At 39.5% G+C, this 24,394-nt stretch overlaps 1 long non-coding RNA gene across 1 annotated transcript; it reads left to right on the forward strand.

Moving 5' to 3' along the window:
- The first annotated feature begins 15,613 nt into the window (after positions 1 to 15,613).
- On the forward strand, positions 15,614 to 19,755 carry LOC126410492 (uncharacterized). Its single transcript, XR_007574556.1, has 3 exons — positions 15,614 to 16,282; positions 17,729 to 18,873; positions 19,634 to 19,755. It is a non-coding gene; the product is annotated as an uncharacterized LOC126410492 (long non-coding RNA).
- Positions 19,756 to 24,394: the final 4,639 nt, after the last annotated feature.

The raw sequence follows: 24,394 nt of genomic DNA on the forward strand, positions 1-24,394 counted from the left end.
ATACTCTTGGTGAAGACGTCAGCCAACTGGTTCTTACTTCTGACACGAAGTTCGAATAGTGTAATCTTGAATCTTTCTCCGAACAAAATGACAGTCGACTTCAATATGCTTGGTTCGCTTGTGGATTACTGGATTTGCCCAATATGGATAGCTGTCATGTTATTGCACTTCAGTTCCATCGATTTCCTTATATTCAAATTCATATCCTTGAGAAGAGCTTTGATCCAAATGAGTTTACACGTGCATACAGTCATAGCTCTGTATTTGGCTTCAGCACTTGACCACGCCACAACCGTTTGTTTCTTGCTTTTCCATGTCACAAGATTTTCCACAATAAATGTGCAGTATCCTGATGTTGATCTCATGTCATTAGGGTCTCCAGCCCAGTCGACGTCTTAGTACCCAGATATAGTAAGAGATGGACTCTATTTCAATTGTAATCTTGAGTAATCTTACTAACTGAAATCAAATTTGCAGCAAGTTTGGGAATAAGACATACACAACACTCGAAATGAAAATTGTACCACAAAACCACAGAGGTCCCAATCACAAAGCAGCCGTGAACCCTGAGAACCGGAGGGCAGGAGGTGGCCCCTCCACTCACGAACCACCAAATAGATTTTGCCCTAACATGTTTGATTTTATTACGTAGAACAAACTGCACCCGGGTCCAGAGACTTGGTCATTTCGACTTCATGTTTAATATCTCCACTCTGTGGGTTACATGCTTCTGCTTGTGTAGAGAGTTGAAGCTCACAAAAATTGAAGACCGACGCCACCATGCTGGACCTCCAACGGACTAAGCGCTGGCATGTTTGAGCTTAATTTGTTTAATTTATGAAGATTAGACAAACAAGCTATTCATGCCCTTGCTCATAAAATTAATGTAGTGTTACAAAGTGAGCTACGCTTCAAGCCGCTTCTTTCATGGAAGATAACTTGTATCCAGGCCAAAAGTAGTAAAGCTTGGAACTCCAAATCTTATGGAGCCATGCTCGATTTAATTCGCTTAGACTGAGATTCATAGTCTGAAATTAAATGTTTGCACATCAAAATACTGCTACAAGTTACTTTTGCATATATTGAATGATATACCTTAGTTAGACATCGTTAGTTACTAGTTAGGAATTTATATGAATTGAAGCAAACCAATCGCTAGCTGATATTCAGCTTGTCAAGCTCCTTTTGTACAAAAAAAGCGAGACCGTCACCCTCATAATGGTTTCAAGACCTACTTGCCAATCCTCATAAAGGGAGAGGTAAAATCAAAATAAGGATGTATGTACATGTATGTATGCATGTGTATATGTGTGTGCCCTCGAGCATTAAGTGCCCCATGACCACCTCCCATTTTAAATGGGGCCAGTCTGGCTTGAGGGTATTATCATTTTCAAATATATTGGATCCCCTTCTAACATGACCTGTAAACCCTAACTTTCGATCCTTCTTAAAATGAAGATGTATACATTGTAGAAATTGTGATCGTCAATTCGACCATCTAAACATGAAAGGCGTGCACCCATGTTTGATTCTTTGAATTTAGTGCTCCTAAGCTGTGGTGGAGCCAGAAAAATTTTCTGAAGGGGCACTGATTCACAAGTTTTCATACTTTAAGGGACACTTACATGTATAACAAAGTAAATATTAAACGATCTTAATGAAAAAATAAAAGAAAATTGAGAAGTTAGTGTGGGCAATTGCCCACACCAGTCGGCTCGGCCATTGCGGCTAAGAGTGATGGGCATCTTGACTTGCAAAACATTTTGTGCCCACGAGTGGTCAAAGCCAGGTTATTTAATTCGGGGTGGGTGGACGAAAGGACTTACCTGGTTTTTATTACCAACCAAAGGCCTGTGGATACGGCCCAGGACGTGCTTGGCCGAACCAAACAAAAAGCCAATAGTACTGCACGGTGCCGCCAATTTGTTTTTGTTATCATTCACAAAGGAGACCTGTATGTATCTGAAAAAGGACCTTCCTCTCATGTCTCCTTCTCTGGTCCCTCTGTGTTTTCCAATATTTAAAATGTAGGAAAATTTTACAAAGAAGTAAAATGTGAAGCCGATGTTTGGGATGCAATTTTATGTGTCAAGAAAGCTAATTTTTAGATCTTTTACCTCAAAGGGACATAGTGAAATGTGGCTCACATTCAAAGGATTCCAAATTAGATTTGCGTGATCGTTGTCATCAGTGATAAATGTGAAACTATAATTGAAGGACCTATCAAAGGTCCACCCAGACCCTCAAGTGGACCATAATTTTATATGCATAAGGGCATGACATCGGGGTTTTAAGCTGAAGGAGGTTTTTCCTAAGTAAATATTAAAAAAAAAAATTTGTATTATACATCTAATCTATCATATTTTTTTTTAATGTCATGAATTTAAACATTTTGTATCTAGATATACAGTTAGATTTCGCACGTGTAAGTGTGGGTTTTGGGACATCCATACTGATAGTCAGTCTGATACTCATTCAATTGATCTTTTTTGAAAAAGAAAGGAAAAATTCAGACATCAAGATCGGTTATAAGCAGTTCACCAAATGCCCGTGAAGAGACCGACCTCATGTTCTCATCCTTAGCGTCAAGGCGTCAAGGAACGCGGTAGAGCTTGTCCGATAGGGAGGAACGGACAAATATAACATTTACCATGGAATGAACGAGACCGCTTTCCAGATCGTGTGAACCACCATGTTCTCCCTCGCCGTTACGTTGTCTGTGCGTCCCTGCGGACACCACCCAAGCGTGATGCACAAACTGGGCCTCCCTCCACTTTATGGGCATTCGAGGTGTGAAAGAACTTTCCGTGGTACTGTCACATGCCTTCGTTTCGACAGCTATGTCTATGTCACTTGGGTACTAGGTGAAAATTTAATGCAATAAAGTTAATTTTTTAATTTAAAAAAAATTATAAAGAGTTTCTGCTAATACATTATCTTACTGTAGATCATTAGAAATAGAGATGACAAACAAGCTAAGGGAAGAAGATGCAAATAACAATTGGAAGATAGCAAGAAGACTAGCATGAACATTGCATAATGAAGAAATAGAGATCAGGTGGAAGAAGAAACAGAGGCAAAGGGGATACGAAGAAACAGAGGTACCGTCCCTCGCCGTCCATCGGTTGTCCGTCGCCGGTCGCCATCCGTTGCCTTTCGTAATGAAGAGGAAGAAAGAGAGGCAGAGAAGAAGACGACCGTCGAGTCGTCGAACGATTTTAGGTTTTACTGTTTTACATTTTTTTCGGATATAAATTTGGTTTGGATATGGTTTCGATCCGAAACCAAATCCAAACGTACCACCGCATACCTCTGTACCAGTGTACCGGTACCGGTACGTGGGTCACTACCGCGGTGACACAGCTTTTAAGGTCAATTTAAATATCACGTTCAATTAAATTACTATTATGCTTGTTGTATGTTATCAATCATAATTGTATTTCTAGTATTACCAAAATTGTGGTTTTTAAAATTATAGATATAATTAAATTGGAAAGTCCAGAACTTATATATTGAGTTTCATGGGGTTGGTGATCAATATCAATTGAATTTGGTTTTCTATTTTGTTTCCTATATATTCTGCCTCAGGCTGCACGATGAGTCGATATATAGCTCCAGCTCAAGGCCGAGCTTCAAATGCACAAGCTTTGTTTTGAAAAAAGGGAAAAGCAATACACGGGCGAGCTAACAAGGAGCCAGCCAACAGCAGGCTTGAGCTTACCGCAGCCGAGCTCGAGTTCTTGCATGGTCTGACTAAGCTGAGCACAAATTAACTAATGGTTGTGTTTGATAGTTTCAGATCTCAAATCCGAGGCTACATAAAAGGATGTGTTCTGAGAGGTCTTTTTTTTAATTACATGGATGGATTTAAGGTTGAATAGGAAGGTGGTCCGATCTTAAGTTCATAGACCTCAGATCCAGAGTGAAATAAACACGGCGTAATTGTTTGGATCTCCAGCTGGACATGCAATTGCATATTTTTAAATATATATTTTATTTAAAAATTATATAAATAAGTTTTTTCATGTTTAAAACAGTATACAACTAAGACTCAGCATTGGGTCAGGTATCTCTAGCCGAAATGAGCTGGGCCCAGGCACAATTTAGTCTCCTGGGTTTGTCCAAAAAACAAAAAGGAGACTCATTTGACAATGCATATGTGTTGCATGCGCCACCCACTCTTCTTATGATACTCTTTGATGTCCAAATCAGCTCATCAATATCACGCTCTTTACTTGTTTCTCGCCTTTCAATTAATAGATATAAACGACGTTTGTTCCTCTTAATGCACCACTCTTTCAAAAAGATTTTATACTGATAGCTTTTCGGTAGAAGCGATTGAGTAAGAATTAAGTGGCACTTGATTCTTGTGCCTTGTTGCTTTCAGTGACATATTATCACTTACCAAGGTTATCTTCGATTTGGCAGAGAAATTTCTGATTCTCTCCAATGTTGTAGTACTTGATATTCCAGCTATCGGTTGCCAATTAATTAGTTATTATATGCCTCACTTAAAAAAAAGTGCTAGTTGATTTCGAAAACATTTGGTAAGCTATGGTGTATTTTGGTATAAGAATCTCCCTTTTAAATGCCATTTTAAATCTCATCCCCTGCAAAAATTTATAGTGGCTTGGGCCGTCATTACTTTCATATTGAAATAATATGGAATATGTGTATTAAGTTGAAACAAAAGCTTCATTTGAAGTTTAGGCCCCTATGGCTAACAAAATAGTTTGTAACTGTTTATGTATTTGTCTGAGGTAGATTTATAAAATACTTTTTGAAATGTTTTACCTTTTAGGTGGTCTTGATAAAAAACTAGTTCCATATTATTCTTTGACATCAAAGGAACCTTTTAAAACCTCAAGATATTAATATCCACCTCTTTGTCATGAACAAGGCTGTTCGCACCCCACCCCTTTCTCAAAGGGTGTCACATGTGAATCAGCCAAATTGTTTTAAAATTGAGGTTTTGAAAAATATTTTAATGAAAAAGCGGTCCGCTCATCGGTACGAGGTCCAATCGTTCCTGCCGCCTTTAACAGTGGTAATTAGACCAAGGACTAAGGATCATTTGAATCATATACGAGTTTTTGATGCAAATTCTATATGCTTATGCATTGAAGTTTTGGATTCAAGAACCAAAATTTATTTCGAATGAGTGATTTGAACTCGTTTTGAAGATTAGAGGATTTTCAAGTTGGTTCAAAAACCTTTGTTTTTGTGCCACTCGATTTGAAATACACAATTCTTGAGGATTTTGAAGAGTGAAATTCAGTTCTTTATTGTGAACTCTAAATGGTTCATGAGTTGAAATTATGATAACTTTTGAAAAATAGCTAAATTTCCTTAGCAAAGAAACTTGATTTTTCAATTCTTCTTTTGCAAATCATGTGATTTGGTTAGGTAGAATTCATTCTTTTGATGAAACATAGGTTCCAAATTGTTAGAAAACGTGTTGTTTTTCAAATATAATTTGGCCAAAATCATGAATGCATTACTTGTGTTTTCTTTTGAAGTTAAAAGAAGTTTACAAATTTTTGTTGCAATATGACTTGGTCACTTTTTGCAACTCAAATTTGAATCACTTAACTTCTTGAGAATGTGCATGTGGTGCCATTGATTTTGAGTGAAAGTGAATGCATGAAATGAGAAGTGAAACTATATGAAACATTCATTCTTCACTCTCTCAAAATCTCTCAAGGTTCATTCATATGAAACATACATTTTTCACTCTCTCATAATCTCTTAAGGTCCATATTACAATTGCACATCATACGATCTACACATAGAGATTGATTTTAATTAACATGTACTAAATATGCTTATTATATGATTAAACATATGAATTAGAGATGTAGTCCATAAGCTTGAGACTTGACATAAAACTATCAAAATGATGAAAAATACACAAACGATGTCAAAATCAATTTTTTTTTTTTTTTTGAAATAGATGGAGACGTGGATAACATCAACTTTTGTCTCAAGATAGCTAAAAAAATCAGACCTTATGTTGACTTAGATAGCTGAAAATTGTGGACATTGATTCCAATAAAGAGCTTGTTTTTTAGATAGAAATGAGAAGTTCTTAATCAAATTTCAGATTTCGTACTCATGAAATCATCAACTTCTTTGGATGGTTGTAGGATAGTTGGCATTTCAAATATGTAAAATTTGACATTATCAAATTCCTATAAAATATGGTTTGATTTCAACAACATACATACATCTTACGTATGGATTGCTGAAATTAAACAAATTTTAAAATGAAATGAAAATGATTTCATAACTTGGTACTATGAAAGTCAAAATGAACCATCTTCTTTTAAAACCAGTTTGGAAACGTGTTCCAATCTGATTTTAAGAGAAGAAAACAATTTTTAACAAGAGATTGGATACGTATATGTATACATATAACAATGTATACATATACATACTTTACTCTTCAAAATGACATGAAGGGATCACATAACTCACAAATCATGAAGATTCATGGCTGTGTTCTTTTACGTGGGAAGATTGAAAACTTGTTTCAAATCTCCCATACTACCATTTATCAATTAAATAAAGCATGAAAAAAAATAACTTTAAATGGAAATGGATAAATGAATGCTCAAGCTAGTTCATCCTTAATTTCGCCATGCAAAGATAGATTACATTCATGAGAATGCATCCATCCTTAATAGGCATTTTCGTCATATATATATATTGCAACAAGATCACTCTCTCACTGTGATATTCTCTCATGGTGGGGAGTTCAAAATGGTTTTAAGCTGGTTATTTTGAAAGGGAAGTGGCCTTGGGGCCTTTTTCAAAATTTGATACATGGGTTCATCTTTAAGAAAAACCGACGTATGCATGCATGATGCATTAACATGTACATTTAATCGTAGGTTTTCCTTAGCTGGACATCATTCCCAGCCATGAAACAAATGAAAATAAACCCTTCCACGAATTGTTGGAATTAAAATAAACTAATGAGAAGCCAAAATAGATGAGAAATTGTTAAAATCACCTACCTTGCGGTCAGTCTTGATACTTGATCTTCGCCTTCACTTGTTTTCTAAATCGAGCAATCCTAAGCAAGAATCCAAGCTTTGATTCGAGCTTAGCAAAGCTAGAAATAGAATAACTTGCTTGCTGGAATTTGTAGTAGGATAGAAGACTTCTCACCATGAAAATCCTAAGTAAGGGTTCACTTAAGCACCCTAACTTAGCAAAATCAATGGAGAGAAATGAGGAAGAAAATATGAGAAAAGAGGGAAGAGTACTTGGACGAATCTCTCCTCTCTTCCTTGGCTTCTCCCTCCAAGCTTTTTGGTTGCCACAACTTGGTGAAGTGCTTGAAAATTTCATCCCCCTCATTAGTGGCCAAGAAAAGGCTTATATAGAGGATGAGGTAGGTTCAACCACCTTCTTAACTCACCATGGAAACTTGCTTAAGACCTTGGGGACTTGTAAAATGAGTTAAATAGGCTTTAAAGGCTCTAATTGACCATTTCTTAACTCATTTCCACGAGCTAGGTGGGCTGGGCTAGGTTTGGTCAAGATTGGTTCAGACCTAGTTGACCAACTTTGACCAAAAATTCGGACGAAAATGCCCTTACACAGGGTTTTGCCTTATTTTGCGCTATTTCTTTATTTTTTTATTTGAAATTGAGCTTGTTAGGTTAAAACCTAGTTACTAAGCTCCAAATGTCATTGACTTATGATAATTCAATTTAAATTTGAATAAAATTTGAAAATTCCATCAAATTTTGCTCGAAAAGGGTATTTTTGTCCACAATTTGATTGAAGACGGATTTCAGCTGAATCAAACTTTCGTTTGAAAGATTGAATTTTAATTTGGTATTTGATTTATGTATTTGACAAATCCAAATGTTTATTTTCCTTTCACAAACCAATTTTGGGCTCTGTAATCTCAATTTGACCATAGAAGGGCAAAATTGTTCAGATTGGTCAATTTCAACCAATTGACGAAATTCAAAGCTCATTTGCGAGTAGTTTGACTTTGTTTGAGGTAATTTGATAAATTTGAGCCAAGAAATCTCTTAATTGAGCTAAATTGTACTTTGACTGAGTTTAGTTAAAGTGAGTTTGGTTCGGTCAAAGCCTATTTTCATCCATTAATTGGATCGTGAGACAGACCTACTTTTTGGTCAAACTGAGCTCATGTTGACTGAGCCTAGCTAAGATTTGGGTGCACTAGGGTTGAACCTACTTGAATTAAGTGGGTTTGACTAGCCTAGTTATTGCTTTTTGAAGATTGAAAACTCTTTAAAGAGGACCTAGTTAAAGAAGAGAGAGATGCATAAATGTTTCTCTTTTCCTAGGTTTTTAGTTATGATATCATTCATTTCTCCTTGAAAATGATTTTTCATTTAATTGGGAGAAAACATTTTTTTTTTAAATTAGGGGAGTGACCCTGGGGGGCTCTTGACCACACGGGCTAGGTGGGGCCCACACGTGGGTTCCACATAGCATTCTAGACCGAATTAGATCCAATTTTTGGATCTAAGTCAAAATTTGAATTTTGCAATTGGATTTGGATTTCAAATGACATTTGCAATTGGATTTAGATTTCAAATCCTAATTTGGACATAGTTTGAACTCATAATCATGCATTGGGATTTGTGTCACAAGTTAAATTCATAATTTGAATCCAAATTACGTTTATGTTTGAAATTGACTTTGAAATTGCAAAATTTCACAATTCTTTTGAGAAATTTTCACATTACTTCAATTTTGATGTGGAAAAATTTGGGGTGTTAACAAAGGCCCACTCTTAGGGCTGAGCATCGGGCCGGGCCGGGCTAGGCCTCGGGCTTTGATTTATGCCCGAGGCCCGGCCCGGCCCGATTATTAACTGGCTGGGCCGGGCCGCACCTCTTTCCCCTGACTTTCCAGCTTTACCGTGGTGCCGTGAAGGGCCTCCGTTGGTGGCTTCTTCACCCACTGCGGCTAGAACTCCACCACCAAGGGCATATCTACCGACCTGTCCTTCCTCACTTTCCCCATTGCGATAGGCCAAAGTTGCAACTACCAAAATGAACGAAGCATCCAAATTGCACAGAGACCTCTTCACCAATAGAAACTGAAAAGGACTAAACTGTTAGACTACTGCGTATCAAATTATACCAAAAAAATGACCATCAAGTATTCCTTCAGATTTATAGCTAAAGGCAGTGGTGCGGCTGATGAAGTAATACCTTACAACTCCATAAAGAACGACAGCGAGATCAAAGAAAAAAAGCAATCACCAAGATCTAGGCCATAATAGAAAAAAAGGAGATGGAAGAGAGAGCAATCTCACCATTTCCACGTTCTGCAGCAGTTGGGCAGAGAGAAACCTCCTTCCACTTGGTCCATTCGCTCTCCCACAGAAGCCTCCAACCCAACCGCCGCCTGATAAAGGGTTGCAAACCCTAAAGTTCAGTATCTCCCGTTTTCACGTATCGGATCGGGTACTGACGGTTCGGACCTTGAATCAATGGATTATATGCGTTAAAAATTGGATAAGCATTTCATGGTTAATTTGATAATATGTTTGATCGATTTTTCCACAATGCAAACTTTATTGTCTATAGGAATAAGTTATCCAACAATCAACCTTGCCCTTAAGGAAATATATTCATGTTTATCTTACGTTTTGAGTGAAGTTTTGACCTCTAAAATCAATCTATTATTGAATAATTAGGGGTGGGTATCATGTCGGGCCACTCAGCCAGGCCCGGGCCCAGCCCCAGCCCGATAGCCCGGGTCTCGGCCCAGCACAGGCCCGGCCAGGCCCGCCCCGACGGAGGAGGAAGACAGCCGACCGCCTTTCCCCTAGCCGACGGCCGACCCACTTTCCCCCTTCCCGGCGGCCGCGCTCCTACTCCTCCTCCCACCACGGTGCCTTTTTCGCCTCGCCAAATCCTTTTCCCCCTCCCCGGCGGTCTCGACCTGGCGCCCAAGGTTTCGGTGGTGGAGCGACAATGCTATCAGAGATTAGGGTGGGGAGGAGGAGCGGGGGATGGAGGGAGACGGAGGAGGAGCATGAGGAGGGATACGTAGATCTGGGCCATAATAGAAAAAAAGGAGATGGAAGAGAGAGCAATCTCACCATTTCCACGTTCTGCAACAGATGGGCAGACAGAAACCTCCTTCCACTTGGTCCTTTCGCTCTCCCGTGGAAGCCTCCAACCCAGCCGCCGCCTCATAAAGGGTTGCAAACCCTAAAGTTCAGTATCTACCGTTTTCACGTATCGGATCGGGTACTGACGGTTTGGACCTTGAATCAATGGATTATAAGCATTAAAAATTGGATAAGCGATTCATGGTTAATTTTGCAATATGTTTGATCGATTTTTCCACAATGTGAACTTTATTGTCTACACGAATAAGTTATCCAGCAATCAACCTTGCCCTTAAGGAATTATATCCATGTTTATCTTATGCTTTGGGTCAAGTTTTGACCTCTAAAATCAATCCTATATTAAATAATTAGGGGTGGGTATCATGCCCGGCCGGCCTGTCGGGCCGCTCAGCCAGGCCTGGCACCGGCCCGGCCAAGCCTGCACCAACGGAGGAGGAAGACGGCCGACCACCTTTCACCTCACCGACGGCCACACTCCTCCTCTTTCTCCTCCCACCACGGTGCCTTTTCCCCCTCGTCGACTTCTTTTACCCCTCTGCGGCGGTTTGAACCTGGCGCCCAAGGTTTCGGTGGTGGAGCGGCGCAGGGTCGGGCTATCAGAGATTTGGGCAGGGAGGAGGAGCGGGGGAGGCAGGTGACGAAGGAGGAGGGGGAGATGGAGCAGGAGAAGAGATACGAAGATCTGGGTCATAATAGAAAAAAAGGAGATGGAAGAGAGAGCAATCTCACCATTTCCACGTTCTACAGCAGATGGGCAGAGAGAAACCTCCTTCCACTTGGTGCTTTCGATCTCCCGCGGAAGCCTCCAACCCAGCTGCCACCTAATAAATTAAAGTTCAATTGCTTAATTTAAATTATAATCAAGCAAGTAGATGAATAGGATACAAATCGAACAACAAACCGATACTTTGGTGTGTTGTATTTGTTCTTATCCTGATTAACAAGTCGAATGCGTGCACGATAATCTGTTCTTCCCTCTGTTTAACAAGATGATGGAAACGATTCAATATCACTATCGTGGAAGAAAGAATCTTAAGAAATGTTGCAACACAAAAGGAAACTGCATACGTCTTCTTCTCTTGTACTTCACTTGAAATCACTTGAAATATGCTTTTACCTTCTGAGCTTTAGTAAAGGCCTAAAACAACATAGATCAACAAATCTATTACAAAGGACATAAACAAGTTTTAATGTACACCTGATAAAATATGCTTAGATATCTATAAGATCATAAACTAAAAAGAATCAATGAACCAAGAAGAAATTTTTAGAACAGCTTTTACAAAGAGATCTTGAACCCTGGAAGCATACGGTCACTAGAGACTCGCTAAGTTCCAAGAAGATCAGCATGGAGTTAAATTGCTTGGTCTTTCATGCTTGTTCAAAACGAATAATGACTAACTAAAATTTAGAGAGAAAAGCATTTTTCACTACCAAAATGAATGAAGCATCCAAATTACACAGAGCCCTCTTCACCAATAGAAGCTGAAAAGGACTAAACTGTTAGTCTACTGCGTATCAAATTATACCAAAAAAATGACCATCAAGTGTTCCTTCAGATTTATAGCTAAAGGCAGTGGTGCGGCTGATGAAGTAATATCTTACAACTCCATAAAAAACGACAGCAAGATCAAAGAAAAAAAGCAATCACCAAGATCTAGGGTATAATAGAAAAAAAGGAGATGGAAGAGAGAGCAATCTCACCATTTCCACGTTCTGCAGCAGATGGGCAGAGAGAAACCTCCTTCCACTTGGTCCTTTCACTCTCCCACGGAAGCCTCCAACCTAGCCACCGCCTGATAAAGGGTTGCAAACCCTAAAGTTCAGTATCTCCCGTTTCACGTATCGGATCGGGTACTGACGGTTCGGACCTTGAATCAATGGATTATAAGCATCAAAAATTGGATAAGCGATTCATGGTCAATTTTGTAATATGTTTGATCGATTTTTCCACAATGCAAACTTTATTGTCTACACGAATAAGTTATCTAGCAATCGACCTTGCCCTTAAGGAATTATATCCATGTTTATCTTATGCTTTGGGTCAAGTTTTGACCTCTAAAATCAATCCTATATTGAATAATTAGGGGTGGGTATCATGTCGGGCCGGCCCGTTGGGCCCCTCAGCTAGGCCCGGTCCCGGCCCGATAGCACGGTTCTCGGGCCGGCACCGCCCCGGCCAAGTCCGCACCGACGGAGGAAGAAGACGTCCGACCGCCTTTCACCTCGCCGACGGCCGACTTCTTTTCCCCCTCTGCAGCGGTCTCGACCTGGCTCCCAAGGTTTCGGTGGTGGAGCGGCGTAGGGTGGGGCTATCAGAGATTAGGGCGGGGAGGAGGAGCGGGGGACGGAGGGAGACGGAGGAGGAGGGGGAGGGGTAGCAGGAGGAGGGATAAAGAGATCTAGGCCATAATAGAAAAAAAAAAAAAAGGAGATGGAAGAGAGAGCAATCTCCCATTTCCACGTTGTGCAGCAGATGGGCAAAGAGAAGCCTCCTTCCACTTGGTCCTTTCGCTCTCCCGCAGAAGCCAACCTAGCCGCCTGATAAAGGGTTGCAAACCCTAAAGTTCAGTTCCTCCCATTTTCACGTATCGGATCAGGTACTGACGGTTCGGACCTTGAATCAATGGATTATATGCGTTAAAAATTGGATAAGCGATTCATGGTTAATTTTGTAATATGTTTGATCGATTTTTCCACAATGCAAACTTTATTGACCACACGAATAAGCTATCCAGTAATCAACCTTGCCCTTAAGGAATTATATATATGTTTATCTTATGTTTTGGGTTGAGTTTTGACCTCTAAAATCAATCATATATTGAATAATTAGGGGTGGGTATCGGGCCGGGCCGGGCCGGCCAGGCCCGACTCGGTAAGGGCCGGCCCGTTGGGCCGCTCTGCCAGGCCCGGCCCGTTGGGCCGCTCTGTCAGGCCCGGCCCGGCCCACCCCGATGGAGGAGCAAGATGACCAACCACCTTTCCCCCACGCTGACGGCCGACCCCCTTTCTCCCTTGCCAACGGCCGACCCCCTTTCCCCCTTCCCGACGGCCGCGCTCCTCCTCCTCCTCCCACCACGGCGCCTTTTCCCCCTCGCCGACTCCTTTTCCCCCTCCCCAGCGGTCTCGACCTGGCGCACAAGGTTTCGGTGGTGGAGCGGGGCAATGAGGAGGAAGACAGAGGAGGAGGGGGAGCAAGAGGAGGGATACAGAGGGGGAGAGGGAGACGGAGGAAGAAGACAGAGGAGGAGGGGGAGGGGGAGGGGGAGGGGGAGCAGGAGGAGGGATACGGAGGGGGAGAGGGAGACGGAGGAGGAAGACGGAGGAGGAGCGGGATACAGAGGGGGGAGAGGGTGACGGACGAGGAGGTGGAGCAGGGGACGGAGGGCGAGATTGGTATCGGGCCGGGCTGGCCCGACCCGCCTCTTCGATGCCCAGGCTTATGAATAATAGATTTTGAGTATTGGAAATCTAGAAACATTTTATCTTGTGTCTAGGTATTGTGAAGAGGGTAGGCGTAGTGAACGGAACACTTGGTAAGCAGTGGGTTTCTATTTAAATCTCCGATAATTGGTAAGCAGTGGGTTTCTATTTAAATCTCCCATAATGTCAAATTCATGTACTGCAAAATGAGGTACAACTTTTTGTGTTGTAAAAAGAATATATTAATATATGTAAGTAGAAACAATTTGGTGCCATTTTGAACCAGCCCTAAACACTGAGAGGATGAAGAAAGGAGGCAGACTTAGACCTTCACTTGGGGGATCAGATTTCCTCATGTCCACCTAAAATCATATATATTTAGTGAAATTATCCATGATTTACTTTCTTAGATTTAATTCACAAATATTTCAATACCTAAACAATGTATTATTCATGTTATCAAATGGTCGTTTTGAGTTATTGTGGGTGACATTCCTGCAATTATGTTTAACGTTAATAATGTATTTAGCAGTGGTCGAAAAAATAACCTTAGGTTAGTTCCTTCACCCTTTGCTTTAGGCAACATTCTTAAGCCAACATATTGAAAATTTTTTACTTTGACTCAATGGTTGAATAGAAGCATGGTACATTACCAAGGAATAAGGACAAAATATTAAAGCTTGAACTTTCATATTGTTAGCAGCCAAGTTGGTAACTATGATTGATAATAAGTACTAAACAGCATTGACGGGCAAATCTACGAGCTTTCACCAATCTAAGATTGTTTGATTTATTTGACAACCACATCTTACCCAAAATTTTAGATTGTTATTGTTGAAGAGATCTAGAGGCACTGATCTGAAATCAAGATGCACGTAGATATCTTTATAATTAAGAACATAAAGGATGGTACATAGATATGACAAATGCCTAAACTAAGAATCGAGTTCATTTTAGATACCATCTACTTTTTAGTTTTTGCTTCTTTCTTTTCCTCGGATCTGACGTTACATGGGCAGGTGGATTGGGGAGGTCATTATAATGAAAGGCAATCAAATAATCAATGTTTTTGATCAATCCCAAGTCTTAGGAACATCATGTTCAAGATGTTTGACAAGATCGTTGACCAAAATACATAAAATTGCTTAGCGTTGTTCTAATGTTGACTGTCTTGAATGTTCTTGCACTGCTTCTAAAAGTATGCCTCACGCTCTATATTGGGTTCGATTTATAGGGAAAAGATTCACGTTTTATCATAGGCAACATCTTTCTTTCCTATATTAGATGAAATCTTTGATTGATCCCAAGATTGTCGCCTTTCTTTATCTTCAGATCTTACTGCCTTTTTCATCCGATCATAATATTCAATTAGCAGCTCTTCATCCGTTTTTTTATTGTCGTTATCTTCTCCAACGGATTTGTGGCTCTTACCAATTTCCTTAACACCCAAGTGTTGAAGGTCATACCGTTCCTCCTATTCTCTCCTAGGTAGCAAACTTGCTTATGGTACTTCAGGGTAGCACTTCTCCTATACTTTAACTTGCATACTAACATCTTACTTTTACAACATAAAAAGTTAACATGAAATTTGAAACAGATATGGGTCGTCTGCCAACCCCTACCATTAGTCCGCCAACATAAAATCTCTCGTTGAAAACCACACATTATACTGCAGGGTGTGCATAGCACAAATAATATATGTACACTCTCCTCAATGATCCTAACTTTGTAGAAGGGGTATGTATGAGGTTTAGTTGTTCAATAGAGAGTTCTGGCTATTATCTGATGGTTGTTATATTGGTTTTTGAATTGAATCTGTCAGGGAAAAGACTCAAAAAATGGGCTGAATCAAATTGAAATCCGAATTGTTCGTGAAATGGATCAATGAGAGTAAAAATATAAAAGATGTTTTTATAAATAAAATTAAAATTAGAAGATGAAAAATGCATTGTCCCAAGCATAACATGTTCATGAAGTAGTATGCAAAAACACGCTTGAAAGTCTGAAGGAATGTGAGAAAAGCGACCCACGTTTATATTGTACATATGGAGCTTCCACAAAAGGGAAAAAGTCATGAGATTGCCATATTAACTCCGACGTGGGGATGGTAACGGGGTAAAACTCATGCGTTCTTCTCCTCGTCTGGTTTTGGAGCGGTTTGCTGTGATTCAGTTTGATTGCATATTTTTCGTTCCCTATTCCATCGATCAAAAGCCAAGCACAGTGAGAAGGAGAAACAAATCCCACTATCTCCAAACAACCTCATATTTATTTGGTATTGAACGGCCAAATCGATTTCCACTGCTGGGGATTTCTTTCTTCCAGTTATCGGCTGCATCATCGAGTGAGCAGCTCATTTTTGTGCGCAAAGGGAAAATGGTCCACTTGTTTCTGTCTCAAAGGACTTGTGATGATGATAATGGCGACATTGACATCAACGCCGGCGCCGCAAGCGGGATGGGGTTCACTTCTTGAAGAGCTGGGTTCCCTTCTACGGCAAGTAATTGTCGCCAACGGGCGGGCGGAGTCTCGTTTGTGGCTGTGCAACACCATTGCAAGCATAAATTCGATTGGGCCAAGAGAGCAGTGGGTGCTATTCAGGAAACTATTGGAATCAAGCTCACAGAGGCGTCGAATTGCAGCCCAAGTTTTGCAGTTGGTCTTCGAGAAGAAGCCAATTGCTTGCGAAGAAATGTTACATGCTGGAGAAGTTTTTTAGTGGTAATTTTTAAATGGTTGCTTTTAAGATTTATGCTTTTGGTTATTCCTACATGCATTAACACAATGTTTTTGTTTCGGGTGCTTTTTCCTCCTCTCAGACGAATCTTGATTTGGGATGTCGCTTTGGTCCTTTGAAAAAGCGCAGAAGTACTAAAACTGAATTTTGTGCAAGCTTTTGCTTCAAGTTTCCCCCTTTTCTTGTTGCATTTGATCATTGATTAGTGAAGACCCCCCTTCCTAGTAAATATATTTTGCACGAGCGGGTTCAAGTCTTAGCTCGAGGGAACTGCTTGCAATTGTTTATGGCATAAGGGGAGGCGTTAAGGGCACATGTATGGCCATTACTTTTCTAAGTCATAGTAAATTTTGGAGAGATGAAGAAGCGGTCATTTCACTAAAATTATCACAGCCTACCTACTGCCACTGTTTGTTAGTAGCAGTACTCCGTATACTTGTTGAGCTAAAGGCTGAAACTAACATGCATTTTATATGTACTGACATGCACCAATTTGCCATATGAAACTGTTTGCATCAAGTTAATTTGCTACCTATGGAAGGTGTTGGCTTCTCCATTCTGAGATGCCTCTATGTGCTGAATTTGTCTCTTCCAGATGAAGGAATCTACCATAGTTTATCATCAAGTTGTGTATTTGTTAGTTTTCAGTATCTAATTTTAATTTGTTGCTTATCTAGTCATTTTTCAATGTTTTTTTTTATTTTTCATTTACGATTTTTATCAAAGTATCAGGATTTTTATTTATTTTTTAAAAATTTGTCATCTTTTTCCCGTTTTATTCCTGAGATATATAACTTTGCCGTTTTATACCCGTTTTTTTTCTCGCCATATAATACCCGTATACGTTTACTTTGGAGGCAGGTTCATCATATATGTGTACACATGCATGCACATGCACCACGGTTCCCAATATGATCACCATTGAATTGGCATGGACAAGTTGCAAACTGTGTCAATGTCCAAAACAAATAAAAAAGCTCGGAAAAAACATTACTTGAGAAGGGGGAGTCATCTCCAAATTTATACAAGGAGAACTTGAACTAGTTATTGACCAGCTAAGAAAAGGTCAAGGTCTAATCTTAATTAAAAAAACTGAGGAAAAGAGAAATGTATAACAATAAATATACATAAGAAAATAAAATTACTGGAACAGAAAAACAAATATATAAATCTGCAACGTATAGATGTGTATGTGTGCAACAAAGACATATAGACTATGATACAAGTATTGTACAAAAGTGTGTTTATATTTGCATGTGTGTATGCATGTATTAACGACTGTGTTCTTGTGCTGAAAATTTGTCGGTACTAGTCTGGCTCTTGATCGTTGCAGCTGCCAATGATTTGTTATAGTTGGTAAATGGTCTATTATATGCTGCGGGAATAGATTTTTAATTTTCAAACGTACTTTCTTCATGGCTTTTGTACAGGTAATCCAGGGCGCATTCTGCAGTGGTTTGGAAACTTTGCTACTTCTGGCAAGTATGAGCACCAGAAGGGAGCTTGGGCAATATCCCAATGTGCTTTCATAAACAGAGACGTTTGCTGGAGGAGCTCAGTGGAACGAGAAACATGGTCAATCACTAGCGATGGTTGCTACGAAGCCACACTATTTCCTTGATTTGGATGTGTTGAGGACAGTGGAGAATTTTCTGGAGAACGTCCCTGATTTTTGGGTATCAAATGAACTTGCAGAGACATTAAAGGATGGGAAATATTTCGTATTGATATGGAGTTCTTCACTGATCAGTTTACCCATTTAATGTATGAAGAGAATGCAGCAGATGTATGGGCTTCCATTGATGAATTTCTAAATGACGAGCAGTTCTCAAATCTCTGCAACCTTCTCTTGATTTTACTTAATGAAAGTGAGCTGTCTGAGTTTATGATTCACATACACAAAGTTTGTTCAAATTTGCACTCTAAAGTTTCTTGGCAAACTGAAGGGGCCATTCTCACCATCCTTTTGGCTTGAAATTTTACTTTTAACAAGTTCACACAAGCTAGCCATTGATGAATTGGTTCTATCAAATGCAGTTATTAATCACGGTCGCCAGTTGCTAGGTCTTGTACATATTGATGAACACATTGAGGAAAAAGATAAGACCAGTGAAATCCTTTCAAAAATAAATAGGATTCGGGATGAAGCCCAACACTGGTCACTGATGTAGGAATGTACAAAAATAAACAGATTGGCAGCAATGAAATTACTTGGGCTTGAATCTTGGGTGGTGCATAGGCATTTGGCTTTGCAATGTAAATCTTCAGATTCATGGGAATCATTCTTCCTTGCAAATGGGATTGGCTTTTGCAAGTCTGCCACATATTCGCTAGTTGGTCGTGATGGCTCTTCACATAATGGTGGAAGTAGGACAGGTGATAGCAGTTCAGCCAGAGTTCCTCGAAACATAAAAAAAAGAGACATAGGAAAAAGAGAAAAAAGTACCGTGCTGACTACGACCATAGTTCCAGTGATGAATTGACAGAAATAGCAAGTTCAACAAGATGGGAAGGATTAGGGTCAGATGGATGTTGGTTGGTCTCAACTGACAATTATTCCTCTCCCTGGAGCAGTGTATGTATATCTCTTTCCCTAATTTTATTTTTGTGAGATTATTATACTGATGTAAATCATGTTTTCCAATAGAAAAAAGCTCGGGGAAATTCTGGTTGGCAGACTCATGAAGCTTTCATTGTTTGCTTCATGACTGGTTTCAACTTTCAAGCACCTTGTTGAGAGGAAATTTCATCCGTTTATGAAACCCTTTCTCATGTATAAGCATTTAATTCAAAAGAATTTTACATCAAGTTTTACTGCTCCCTCATGTTTGTTGAGGATGAATTCCATGGCTTATTATAGACTGAGCAAATTTAATCTGTGCATTCTTCTCTGTCTTCATTTAGCTGTGTATTTTTGCAGTATCCACCTTTATCTTTTCTTTTTTTCTTTTCGTTTTGTTTTTTTTTTTCCTCTTAGTTTCTTACAGCTACTGCTTTCTCGTGGATGTGATATAGGCTGATCTACCAGAGCACCTGGCAAGACACTGTTTTTCGATCTGGGTGGCATGGCTTTGCACAAAATGGTCTTAGTCTTCCAGCATACATAAAGTGGGCTTTAGTCTGGGGTTCTCCATTAAATCATATGGAACTTTATCTAGATGTGTGTTCAATTTTTAGTTTATGAAGGTTTTTACTTTATGGAGTTTGCCTGTAGACTAAGATGCTGCGACATTTCTGTGTACTTACACTGATAATTCCTGCATCCTTAAGTTCTTGTGCTTATTAGTCAAATTTGTTGAATTTCCTGATAAAACTAGCTACAAATGTCCGTGCAGGAGGTAGAAGACTCCAGCGGTCTTGGCTTCCAAATTCCCTGTATGAAACATCCAGGGTGCCGTGGCATTCCTTTTTGGAGCATATGCGCAGACCAAAGACAATCATTATAGTGGTGGTGTTTGGTGATATTGGTATGGGAGCATTGTAGAGTTTCGTTTCTAATTGCCTGGTGGTGCCCAGTGCAAAACCACATGAATATCTCCTAGTCCTTGCTATCTGAATTAGGGCTGTCCTTCATTTGATGTCCCAAAAAATATGGGAAAAGGATAAATAAAAAAAGGGAATCAAGAGATGAAGGATGATCATTCTTCAATTAAATGTAGCACATCAATCATTAGTCTCATCCACATGTTAACTATTTGTTCACGCTACTCTGACAGCAAAAAGTTGTTGCATGAACTTGGTAAGTCTTCTCGTGCATATGGAGATCACTTGGAGCTATGGATTCTGTGCACTTCCTGTGACATTTATCAGAGGCTGCTCTTGATAAAACCACATTTCAAAGATTTGTTCCTCGTAGCCTCTCAAAGGTTCTGTGCTTAGGTTTTAGGGGGCTTGGTTGTTCATACCCATGTAGATTTGCTCACTTTGGCTTGCTTTATGGTCATCCTGCCAAATGCTGCATCTGGATTTAACATCAAACAACTAGGTTACATTTTTTATGCATGGAGTTATGGTGCATCCTATTTCGAGCTTTACAGTGGTTTTTGCACAGGTTGTATTGTCTTAACATTTATATTTTTCTTTTGAACTTATCAATTCAATTGCTTCTTTTTTCTTGAATAGCTGACACAGTTCCTCTGAAAATATTACTCCTAGCAGAAATTTGCATTCCTTCTAAAGTAACATTTACAACATTAGTTTCCGAAGCTACAAATACCATATGTTCAGCCATCATTGTGAGATTCAATCTTTATATATTGAAAAGTCAGCAGCTCATGTTCACCGTTCATGATCATGAAGGTAGTTCAAAATAGTCGAAGAGATCATCCATCCTGTACTCAACCTTATTGACGACGATGGCAACTATTGTGTATATATTTAACGCATATTGTTTAGAAAAAGTATTTTAACAGGGTACGATGCATCAAATTAATAATTGGTCAAGAAGAATCACAATGAAGCACTGAATTCGGTTGAACCACATGGAAAAGAGCAAAATGAAAAAACCTAAACAATAAAAATTCTGAACTAAAGGTGAGCAAACTTTTTCCTTGATATATTAACCAGCTGCAAGAAAAATCGCAAGGAAGCCTATGAATGAACCAAACCGATTAAGCTATCAAATGGACAGAATTAACCATGTTCGTTGACGGATTCTAACTAGAGAACAGGCTGCCTTCTTAATGCAAAGTGGTCACGGTTGTTGAACGGGAGGACAAACTAGGATTTTGTTAAATAAGCACGGCTTAACAACAAGGGGTGGTGGCGCAGTTGGCCAGTGCGTAGGTCTCATAGCTATTCGAGTGATCCTGAGGTCGAGAGTTTGAGCCTCTCTCACCCCAATCCTCCACGCTCTCGCTCTTATGGCCGCCACTCATTTTCCTTTGGGAATCACTCTTATCCCGTAAAAACATTTGCCCCACTCACTTGTTTCTTTTGCCATGGAAAGAGCCTCCACCTAGGGCTGAACACGAGCCAAGCTCGAACTCGGCTCGACTAAGTAAGACCTCGAGCTCGACTCAGCTTGAGCTCGAAAATAGCTTGACTACACTGGCTCAAACTCAACTCGATAGTCGCGTGTTGAGTTCGAGCTCGACAAACTCGTTTGATACTTACCCTTACTTGTTGAGCTCGATTAAGGCTCGATCAGTTGAACGAGTCGACTCGTGAACTCGAGCTCGACTCGTTAAACACATGATGGAGCTCGAACTCGTTTACGAGTCGACCTTGAGTAGCTTGTTCACCCCTACTCCACCATGGTCGTCCTTATCTCTTCCTCCTATGTGATATGAGCAGGCACATGAACCGGATCGGTTCCACTCCGATTTTGATAGGTATCAGTAAGGACAACATTATGTTAAGACCTGAAACCTGATCCCAGTCAACTCAGGTTGGAATTTGGGATCAGGTAAGTTCAATATTGTATATGCACAAGGAACATATTCATTAGAAAGCTGGAAGTTATATATGTATATGTATATATATATATATGTAGACACACACATAGCATGTAATATTGAATCAATGTCTCAACCTGCTACGCCGACTTCATCATATAGAACCTGCTTTTTTTGGGGTAGGCCTGACTAAGTTCAGAGCTTGGAGATCACACATGCAATCGCGAATGGTGATACCAATGATTTCAAAGTTGTAAAACATACTATAAGAAGAAGCATTGTTCAGCAGTACCAGACGATATTTATATTAATATATAAATATAGTTAATCGTAATAAAATGTGTATACTTATTTATATATTTATAAGTGGTTGATCGGTTCCTACTTTTTTAAAGAACTGGAGCTGTTAGGGTTGGGTTATGATTCGAGTGGGCTGGATTGCTATAATCGTTCTGCACAGATTGATGTATAACTTTTAACAGAAAAAGTTACCAGATTCATAGGCAAGTAAATTTTCCAGATTGACAAAATGGTGCTGTGAAATGCTTGAACTGACTAAGAAAATTCGTTTCAGCCCAAATTTCTATGTATGTGTAAATTAATCAGGATAAAGTAAAACTTCCTGAACTTCAAACGGGCAGAAAATGGTGACTTTTTTTCTTTTTCTTTTTCAAAATAGCAGCAGCATTCAGAAGTTAGAATCAACGTATTGGTGAAAGATATTCAATGTATATGTACAACAGCGACATACATGATATGGGAAGCCAGTTAAAGCTGCAAAGTTTCTGCTAAGGCGAAAAAGGTTGCTGCACGTGGAGCTCATACACAGCTATAAGAAGGAAAAACAAAGTTGAATGGAACTAAGACAAGGTTTTCCTTATCCTACAAGAGAGCACAAGCCCAGTTGCCTATGATCGCCTTGAAGATGAAGTTGATCTGGTTGAGCTACTATTACCAAATGGGCTTAGTTTTGCTAAACTTTGAGGATAATGAACTTAAAAACTTATTAGAGCTTGTTCTCTCAATATCTTGCTTCATACAAGCATGGTCTTTTTCTAAGTCATTTAATCTCATCCTTAAACGTGCTAGCTCTAGCTTTAGCTCCCGGTTCTCTCGTCTTAATGATGCATAGTTATCACGAGGGGATATGGCAGCACTGAGAGCACCACTACTAATGCGTTGAGACTGATGGAAACTTTGCTGGTCTTCATCTGCATGAGCAGAAAATAAGGCATTCGGGAGTCTTAACTGTTCAAAATAAAGAACTTGAACAACCGACTGCGCAGGAAGGCGGCTCATTCGTGCACCTGCCTCAGCTGATAATTTCTGGAAATCAATCAATTTACATAGCTTCTTCCGCTCCAAGTCAGGCAACCCTGGATGGGCCTGCAGCAGGAAAAAAATTGGATTGCTGCTGTGTAAGTACTAAATCAGACAGAACTTGTGAAGTAAATGAAATCACCGGAAGCACATGCCTACAAAAGAAACATAAGCTTGTTCACAAGTTGGAAAGAACATCTGACCTTGTTGTCTGGACACAACCCACTTTACAGAACGCAAAGATAATTTTTACGTATACAAATTTCTAAACATATATAATATTATATATATATATATATATATATATATTATATATATATATATATATATATATATTATATATATATATATATGCAAATTGACTATAGTCTATAGCATACATCACAGACCACCTAAACATAGATCAAAATATTGACGTTTGAAAATATTTAAGAAACAAGATGAAGGAAAAAAGTGTTTTTCCTTAACTTCTTTAAGGTAGATATCAATGGCTCGATAAAGTCCATCATCTTGAGTACGTGTATGCGCCGCTAAAGCTTCAGCAATTGCCATGAACCGGTTCTCAGATAGTTGGATCTTAATATGTTTCACAAAACCAAACCAACACACAACACAAGGTCCACCATCAATCCGTAGTTTGAAGATGAAAATGCAAATCCAGAACTCATAAGCACATAAAAAGCGTTACATATGAATAGGCCACTTCAAAAGAAAGCCCTAACAGTGCAAAGAACCTCAAAATGTAACCCAAGTGAAACAACGCAAATCTCAGAGCTCTCACTTCCGTTGCATCATTAGTGCCACCATTTGTGACAAAAGTAAGATTACTATTCCAAATATTGTGGAGTTACCAGGGCGACCGCAAAACATACCAAGAATCGATATCATCAACCCACTGAGATCGCCAGACTAACGGTGGATGAGATGGAGAAAAAAAAAAAAAGGAGGTCCTCAACTTGTAGCGTTCAGAAGTCAAAGTTTTAATCATGTTCTCAGAAAAGAAATTAGCTTACTTTTCCATTTCTCTATTTCTTAAAGCATTGTTTTGCCTTTCAATCAGAAAATTAAAAATCCAAAAAGACCTAGGCAGGGTCCTCACCCGGTAGAAGTCGAAAAAACCGGGACATTGTTTCCTAGAAACTGATACCTAATACAGGGACATCCAGTGCCGACTCCAGATGACAAGACCACAAGTCATGTAACAGCAACCAAAAAGACCGTTCATTCTCCGGTACAATTGTCTAACAAAATTAGGATGCATAATCCCACTAAACCACAACCTTAAACCTAAAAATAAAAATTGTCTGAAGAGGGCATCTAAACTGGCTCAGTCATAAACAGGAGTGCTCAGAAGGCAGAACAGATTCAAAAGAATAAGAA

The sequence above is a fragment of the Nymphaea colorata genome, chromosome 10 (assembly GCF_008831285.2).
Source record: "Nymphaea colorata isolate Beijing-Zhang1983 chromosome 10, ASM883128v2, whole genome shotgun sequence".
NCBI lineage: Eukaryota > Viridiplantae > Streptophyta > Magnoliopsida > Nymphaeales > Nymphaeaceae > Nymphaea > Nymphaea colorata.